General features: G+C 34.7%; 1 pseudogene; it reads left to right on the forward strand.

Annotated features, from left to right (window-relative positions):
• Positions 1-927: 927 nt before the first annotated feature.
• On the forward strand, positions 928-8147 carry LOC132026001 (proliferating cell nuclear antigen-like; annotated as a pseudogene).
• Positions 8148-8348: the final 201 nt, after the last annotated feature.

The following is an 8348-nucleotide window of genomic DNA, read 5'->3' on the forward strand; positions in this document are numbered from 1 at the left end:
ATAATTAACCAACTTTTTTTTTTGTTAAGAAATAGGAGGACTCCAGGGACATTATCTATTTCAGTCAATATGATAGACCAGCAGTCATGACAATTGTTCAATGGAAAATAACCTTGATTTCTGGAAAATAAAACTTAAAGGAACTAAAGAGTTGGCAAGAAAGGATAGAAATTTAATGGAAAGAAAAACTCTTTCCTGAATTTCAGAAAATTCAGTAGAGCATGAACAAAAGGATTGAGCAATGAGGACATTTGCCAACAGAAGTGAAACACATTTTAATTTTCATAGGTTTTAGGGACAGCATGGATGGCATACAAGGAAGAATTCCATTATAGTTGTATAATATAAGAGGGAATACTTGCTAAAATGGGATTTAGATTTCTAAATATTCAGTGTAAAGGTGAAGTAGGAATAAGCCTGTGTTCCAGATCTCTGGGAAAATTGCCTAATTTGGCACCTAGTGGAGTAGAAAACAAATACCCCTGAAAATTAACAACCAAAGGCTAGACTTCACATGAATGTACTGAATGAATTCACACTACTCCAAGCAAAGGATTTAGTTAAAAATAGTCCACTTAAATTTTCATATCTATATTTTTTCCTGAAAAAACATAAGGATTTTGAATCAGAGATGGATTATTCATACCACCTCTTAAATTGGATGGGCACACGTTAATCACTCATTGCTTAACGCGATGGCAGTCAAATGTAGCCTGAACATCACAGAGGGTCCCTTACCTGAGAAGGGTCATGTTGTATTATGAATCTAGGAGATTTTTCTTTTCTTCTCTTTTCTTTTTTTTCTTTTCTTTTCTTTTCCTTTCTTTTCTTTTTTTTTTCTTTTCTCTTTTCTTTCCTTTTCTTTTTTCTTTACTCTTTAAGATTTTATTTATTTATTTGAGAAAGGGAGAATGAGAGAAAGGGAACATGAGAGAAGGAGGCGTTTCAGAGGAAGAAGCAGGTGAGCCAAGACCCAATGAGGGACTTAGTCCTGGGACTCCAGGATCATGACCTGAGCCAAAATCAGCCACTGAAGCAACCAAGCCACCCAGGCATCCCTATGAAACCTAGGAGTTTATATAGTTCCTCATCTTTCCCTACCTAGGATAGGAGAGTTGTTATCTTTCTAATGTAAACCAATCCTTTGGGGGGTGGGGTGGGAATGAAAACTCCCAAAGTCAATTAAGTTGCCCTTTAGAATGTAAAGAAATGGTTCCAGAAAAGATGTTTCTAAATCTCTCCTAAAGTCACCATTTTACTTCTAAGGGTTGTTAGCCATTGTAATATATTTTAAATCAAGTTACCAGTAATTTTTGCTCAGAAACTCAAGACTATGAAGAAACAGAAATATTTATGGAACATTGTTTCCCAATAATAATTGCCCAAGATGTTTTATAGACATGAAAGAAAATTCTTTCAGAATGAACGTGTCTTCATCTCAGGACTCAAAGAGTTCCTACCTAATAATTTCCTCCAAAACTTGAGGTTATATTCATAAATAACAAATTACACAAGAAGACACTGCATGTGAATCAGAGGTAGTAAACACAGTAGGTACCAGAATCATAACAAAACTTCTCAAATGGAATACAAAACTACAAACTATAAAAATAATAATATTTAACTTATTTAAATGCATAAAGATGGAATAAACTTTCACGAGAAACATATTGGGAGAAATTAAGGAGGGACGTAAAAATTAACATAATGTACATTTTTGACAAGCCCATTTATATCAATGGTTTAACCCAATGAAAGTTTAACCCAATAAAAAAATGAAACATTTCTTGTTCACGCAATAGTTCAGAGTAGGATTTGCTAGTTGGTGGTGATTTAAAAAGTCAGGATGTTTTGCTTCACGCAGGCCTTCAGGAATCTTGGTTTACACAGGCTTTTCCATCTTAACAATTCGGTGGTCAATGTCCTCCTGAGACTTGATGTCTAGCTGTCATACAAGAAAGGCAAGGGATGTATTAAGTTGGTAAGTTTATGGGCCAGGATGGATGTGATACCCACCAACTCCTGCTTACATTTAACTGCAGGAACTCTGCCGCATGACAATGTCTAACCTCAAGAATGGCTGTTAATGTAATTTAACTTTATGCCCTGAGGGAAGAGGACATCAATTTGGGACCATTTAGTAGTCTGACACCCTTAATAGCGATAATAATGTTCTACTCCTGCAGAAGATATATAACTCACAATTTTTATGCTCTTAACACAATAATCTCAAAATATATGATGCAAAAATAGACAAAAACAGAATCAGGAATTTACGGGTCTCTAATTACAGTGGAAACACAACACTGTAAACAAAAATCACTATTCATAGAGCACATTTTAACAACTCGCCAAAAAATCTTAACCTAATGATTATAGGTGGAAAACTATAATAAAAAACTGTGGAATATACTTTATTTAAAAGTCTAAATATAACATTCATAAACACTGGACACATTTTCAAATATAGCTAAATATTGTTTTTAATCATTTAAAGTTGACTATGGAGACAAAAAGCCTTCAGAAACAAAACTCTAAAGCCTTGGGGCGCCTGGGTGGCTCAGTGGGTTAAGCCGCTGCCTTCGGCTCAGGTCATGATCTCAGGGTCCTGGGATCGAGTCCCGCATCGGGCTCTCTGCTCAGCAGGGAGCCTGCTTCCTCCTCTCTCTCTCTCTCTGCCTGCCTCTCTGCCTACTTGTAATCTCTCTCTGTCAAATAAATAAATAAATCTTTAAAAAAAAAAAAAAAAAAAAAAACTCTAAAGCCTTTTCACAAATCATATACACATCCATACACAGGTACACTCACATGTGCACACACACACAGAATATGTGCGCATGTGTTTTCTATTGTTGCCGCTGTAAATGACAACAATCTTACAGATTAAACCAACAGAAATTTGTTCTCCTAATGGCCTGGAGCCCACAAATTTAAAGGGAGTCCTACAGAGTTAAAATCAAAGTCAACAGGGCTAGTTTCTTCTTGAGGTTCCAGGGGAGTACACATTCCTTGTCTTTCCAGCTCCTACTTGCTGCTAGCAGTCCTTGGTTTGTGAACCACATTATCCTGGTCCTAACTTCTTCTCTTCTGCAGTGAAATAGCCTCCAGCCTTCCTTTAATGAGGAAAACTTTCATTACATTTAGGATTCACCTAGGTAATCCAGGATAATCTCTTCTTCAAGATCCTTAATTTTATCATATCTGTTAAATCCCCTTTGTCACAAGATGTAACATTCACAATTTGCAGGAATTAGGGCCTGAATATCTTTAAAGGCCTAACAATTACAGAGTTGAGAAAACAGAACACCTCCCAAACTTACCTGATAGAACTAATATAAGCTGGATACAGAGTCTATCCAGATAAGTATAAGAAAACAATATTTATATTTAGAATGGAAAATTCCTTAAACAAACTGGTAGCAAACCAAACCTAACCACGCATTTTAAAAAGAGTAAGGTTATAGACAATTTTTAAAAAGATGCAAATTTACAAATGAATTAATAAAAACTTCACAAGTTAAAGAAAAAATGATCACAAATTTAATAGGAGCAATATAAAAAGTTGAATATAGCAGCAATCATTTGCTATAAGCTGCTTAACAAATTGGAAATGAAAGAAACATCCTTAAATTGATCACATGTACCTTCAAAGTTAAACAGCAAATACTATATTTAGTTGTTAAAATATAAAAGCATTTTTATGTTCAAAGTACAAATGAGGATCTAATATCACCAGTTCTTTTTAACATTGTAATGGGGATCCTACCCAGTTTAAATAAGTAATATTTAAGGATAGAAAAATAGAAAACATTATTATTTACAAATTATATAAATATCTAGAAAAATTTTTGGAATTATTAGGTTTTTCAAATATTCTGGATTTTAAGTCAGCATTCAAAACCAATCACTTTAACTTACATCAGCAACAGGCAAATAAGAAGATGAAATATAAAGAGAAAAATGAAATTCATGAGGCATAGTCCTAAAGAGACATCAAAACATGAAGTATCTAGAGAAAATGCAATACAATTTCACATACTCTCCAAATTGTTAAAAACATATAAAATAACAAAAAGCTGCAGAAAAATCCACATCTCTATATTACCAGAAAAATAATTGCCATTACCCGGTAAAAAGCTATACATATACGAAGTAGAAATCCCACACCTGGGTATAAAACAACAACAAAACTCCTGTACATATCACTGGAAAACATATGTAAGAATTCCTAGTAGCTTTTCCAGTACTAGTAACACAAATAAATATAAAAATCAGAGTAGAAGAATATAGTGTAATATATCCGAACTGTGTTTTACATGCCATACACTACATGTCCCTTGTAATATACAAGTGAAGATGAACAAAGAACAGTTAGTGGCTGCAACATTTAAGTTCTCAGAAACATTTTGTTGAAATAATAAAGAAAATTACAGAATATGCAGAAAATTTAATTCTTGTTAGATGTTAAAGACAGAAAACATTAAAAACTGCATAATATGCATATATATGTAATATATATATAATGATACTGCCATACAGCTATATTTGGTAAACATTTTAAATAAGCAAGAGAATCCTAAGTACAAAATTCTGCATAATGGCTTTATTTGAGAGTGGAAAAGTGTAGTTAAATCAGGGAAGGGATAAGTGAGGAACTCTAAAATTAATGAAATAAATAACAAAAGGTTTTGGTTACATTTCTATCATAAATATTCTTTTCTATTTATTAACACTAGACAATATTTTAAAAATCAGTGACTATACCATAGAGAGCAAGAAAGAATTCTCTGGGTTTTATAACTAAGAATCAAGGCAAATTTTTGCGTCAAAATTTATTGAGTTTAGGATCTATGCTATTTAAAGCATTTACAGGTGTTTCTAAAATATATGCACATAAAAAAATCACATTGGATAAATGGGATAATAGGAAAAAATAATTTTGACAAAAAATTTGAATATAAGTTTCAAATAATTTTTTAGTGAAGCAAGTGGATTATGACAAATTGCTGAATCTTAAACATAGGTTTGAAATTAAATAATCTAAAATTATTTTATGCATAACTAATTAACACTCAAAATTATGTATTATGTTTTTTATGTGGAAAACACATTTTACCATTTATTTTTCCAAAAGGAATAGCCTGGAATTTGCAGCTAAGATCACGAAGGTTTGAAATATATATCAGGTTGAAATACTTAGTGTTTTCCAGGTGAATTTTATGTACACTGTAATGTTATAGAAAGTTTATTGAATACGCAATTTCCAACAGTTAAGCCCTAGTTTGTCTTGCTTGGGAAAACTTAGATTAGACCAAGAAACAAATATTTTTGGTGAATACAAAAGATAATTCTGATAGGAATAAGTTAGGAAGCCCATTTTGAGAAGTTCTTGTTTTAAGCCAATTCATGCTTCTCGATAAAAAGAGAGAATACATATTAGAAATTTGCTAAAAGAGTAGATCTTAAATGTTCTAACCACACACACACACACACACACACACACAGTAACTAGGTGTAGGTGAGCTGATGGCTATGTGAACTTAGCTTATCCTGGTGATCAGTTCACAATACTTCTATAGACTAAAACACCACATTGTACACTTTAAATTTACATGTTATTTGTCAAATATATGTCAGGAAAGCTGGAAAAGAGGGAGAGAGAGAGAGGGAGAAAATTCATCCAAAAGAGTTAGAAGTTAATGGGAAAGGAGAATATTTACATACCACTTGTTAAGAATGTAAATTAATTTTTTTTAGTGTTTATTTGGTTCCTCATAACAACTATTTATTAAAAATAGGCAAGAAACTTTATTTTAATTTAAGATTGCCAACCTTAAAATGAAAATTAATTTTGTAACTATAATCTACATCACATAACTCATTTCTAGAATTTTCAGGAGAAAAATAACCTAAGAACTATTCCGATTCTACCAGCTGCAGTGCTATGATCTTTATGGTCTTTTATTTATTTTTTTTTTAAAGATTTTTATCTGTTTATTTGAAAGACAGAGAAAGCAAGAGAAAGAGCATGGGGGTGGGGAGGTGTCAGAGAGAGAGAAAGAAGCAGATTCCCCACTAAGCAAGAAGCCCTACTCCAGGCTGGATCCCAGGACCCTAAGCTTAAGGCAGATGCTTAACCAACTGAGCCACCCAGGTGCCCCTCTTTATGGTCTTTTAAATGAAATGTACTTTTCTGAGAAATCTGTAAATTTAAACTCTGGATTTAGCACAGATTATTAATAGAATTAAAGATGTTAGTGTTCAGAGCACTAAACCTTAAAATAATCTTTTTCATGGAAAAAATAACTTCCATGTAGAAAATTAAAACATTTAGAGAGGGAAAAGCAGGCTCCCTGCTGAGCAGAGTCCAGTTGCTCAGGACCCTGGGACCATGACCTGAGCTGAAAGCAGATGCTTAACTTACTCAGCCACCCAGGTGCCCAGAAAATTAAAACATTTTTACTAAGCTCTAAAACTTCTAAAAAATGCATGTAACTATATTTGCATAGAAAACTCTATTTTTATGTCTAAACTATATTTTAAATTAAAGTTATGCTTCCAGCCTAACACTTTCTTTTTTTTTTTCTTTATTAGTTTCTGATTGGGAAAAATGAGAAGTATCTAACTTTGGGTGAAGGAGCCTTAGTGTTCATGCTGAGTTAGCTGAATCACAACAACATGAAAATAAGACACTTAAGTTGACATAATGCCACCAATGAATAGTTTTTAAAATGCTAGCCACTAGAGGCATTAATCAAACAAATGAAGAAATTACCATTTTTGGTGATCTTCCTAGTTCTCAGAATTTCAATCCTGTGTTATCTGGCTCACTCTTATCCTAAGACACCAAGATGGCTATGATTTCGTCCTTACCTCTATCTACTTTCTCCTTACCTCCACCTGTAGCCTCATCCTTGAGACTCTGCCACCGTGCTCCAGGCACATCTGGTCCAGGGTTCCATCCTGAAAAAGCTGCTAGAAGCCCTTAAGGATCTCAACAATGAGGATTGCTGGTGGGACCTAAGCTCCAGCAGCATAAACCTGTAGAGCATGGACCCCTCCCTCTGTAACCTATTGCAGCTCACCCTGAGCTCTGAGGGTTTCATTCTACATGAACCGCTAGTACCACAACTTGGCTGTGGGTTGGAATGTTTTTTTTTTTTTTAATAGATTTTATTTACTTAATTTTTTTTTTTAAAGATTTTATTTATTTATTTGACACAGAGAGAGAGAGATCACAAGTAGGCAGAGAAGCAGGCAGAGAGAGAGGAAGGGAAGCAGGCTCCCTGCTGAGCAGAGAGCCTGATTTGGGCCTCTATCCCAGGACCCTGAGACCATGACCTGAGCTGAAGGCAGAGGCTTAACCCACTGAGCCACCCAGGCGCTGTAGAGATTTTATTTATTTATTTGACACAGACAGACACAGTGAGAGAGGAAACACAAGCAGGGGGAGTGGGAGAGGGAGAAGCAGGCTTCCAGCTGAGCAGGGAGCTTCGTGCAGAGCTTGATTCCAGCACCCTCGGATCATGACCAGAGCCAAAGGCAGACGCTTAACAACTGAGCCACTCAGGCGCTCTTGTGGGTTGGAATCTCATCATCATGTCCAAAATACAGTGCAGTCAGTGAAGACATCATTATACTAAGGGCCAAAGATAATGCGGACATCATGGCTGTAGTATTTGAAGCAACAAATCAAGAGAAGTTTTCAGACTATGAAATTAAGGTTGTAGATTTAGATGTTGAACAACCTGGAATTTCAGAACAAGAGTATAGCTGTGTAGTAAAGATGCCTTCCAATGAATTTGCATGTATATGCTGACATCTCAGTCATACTGGAGATGCTGTTTATTTTCCTGTGCAGGAGACAGAGGGAAATTTTACACCAGTGGAGAACTAGAAAATAGAAATATTAAGTTGTCGTGAACAAGTAATGTAGGTAAAAAGGAGAAACCTGTTGCCATTGAGATGAATGAGCCAGTTCCACTAACTTTTGCACTGAGTTACCTGAAATTTACAAAAGCTGATCTCCTCTCTCCTGCCAGTTAACAGTGTGTCTGCAGATGTACCCCTTGTAGTAGAAAATTGCTGATATGAGACATTTAAAGTACTACTTGGCTCCCAAAATGGAGGATGAAGAAGGATCTTAGGCATTCTTAAAATCCAAGAAAATAAAATTAAGCTTTCTGAGAACTGCTTTTGAGATGCTAACATGTTCTTAAGTCTTTTCTGTCACCAATTCATACCTCTGAGTACATACATAGACAGTTTCTATAAATAACTTATTTTTCCCCTCCATTCTTTATTACTTAAAGAATAAAGTCCAAAGTCAGGTCTGGTTTTGCTAACCT

Source organism: Mustela nigripes, chromosome 10, assembly GCF_022355385.1.
Source record: "Mustela nigripes isolate SB6536 chromosome 10, MUSNIG.SB6536, whole genome shotgun sequence".
In the NCBI taxonomy this organism is placed as follows: Eukaryota; Metazoa; Chordata; class Mammalia; order Carnivora; family Mustelidae; genus Mustela; species Mustela nigripes.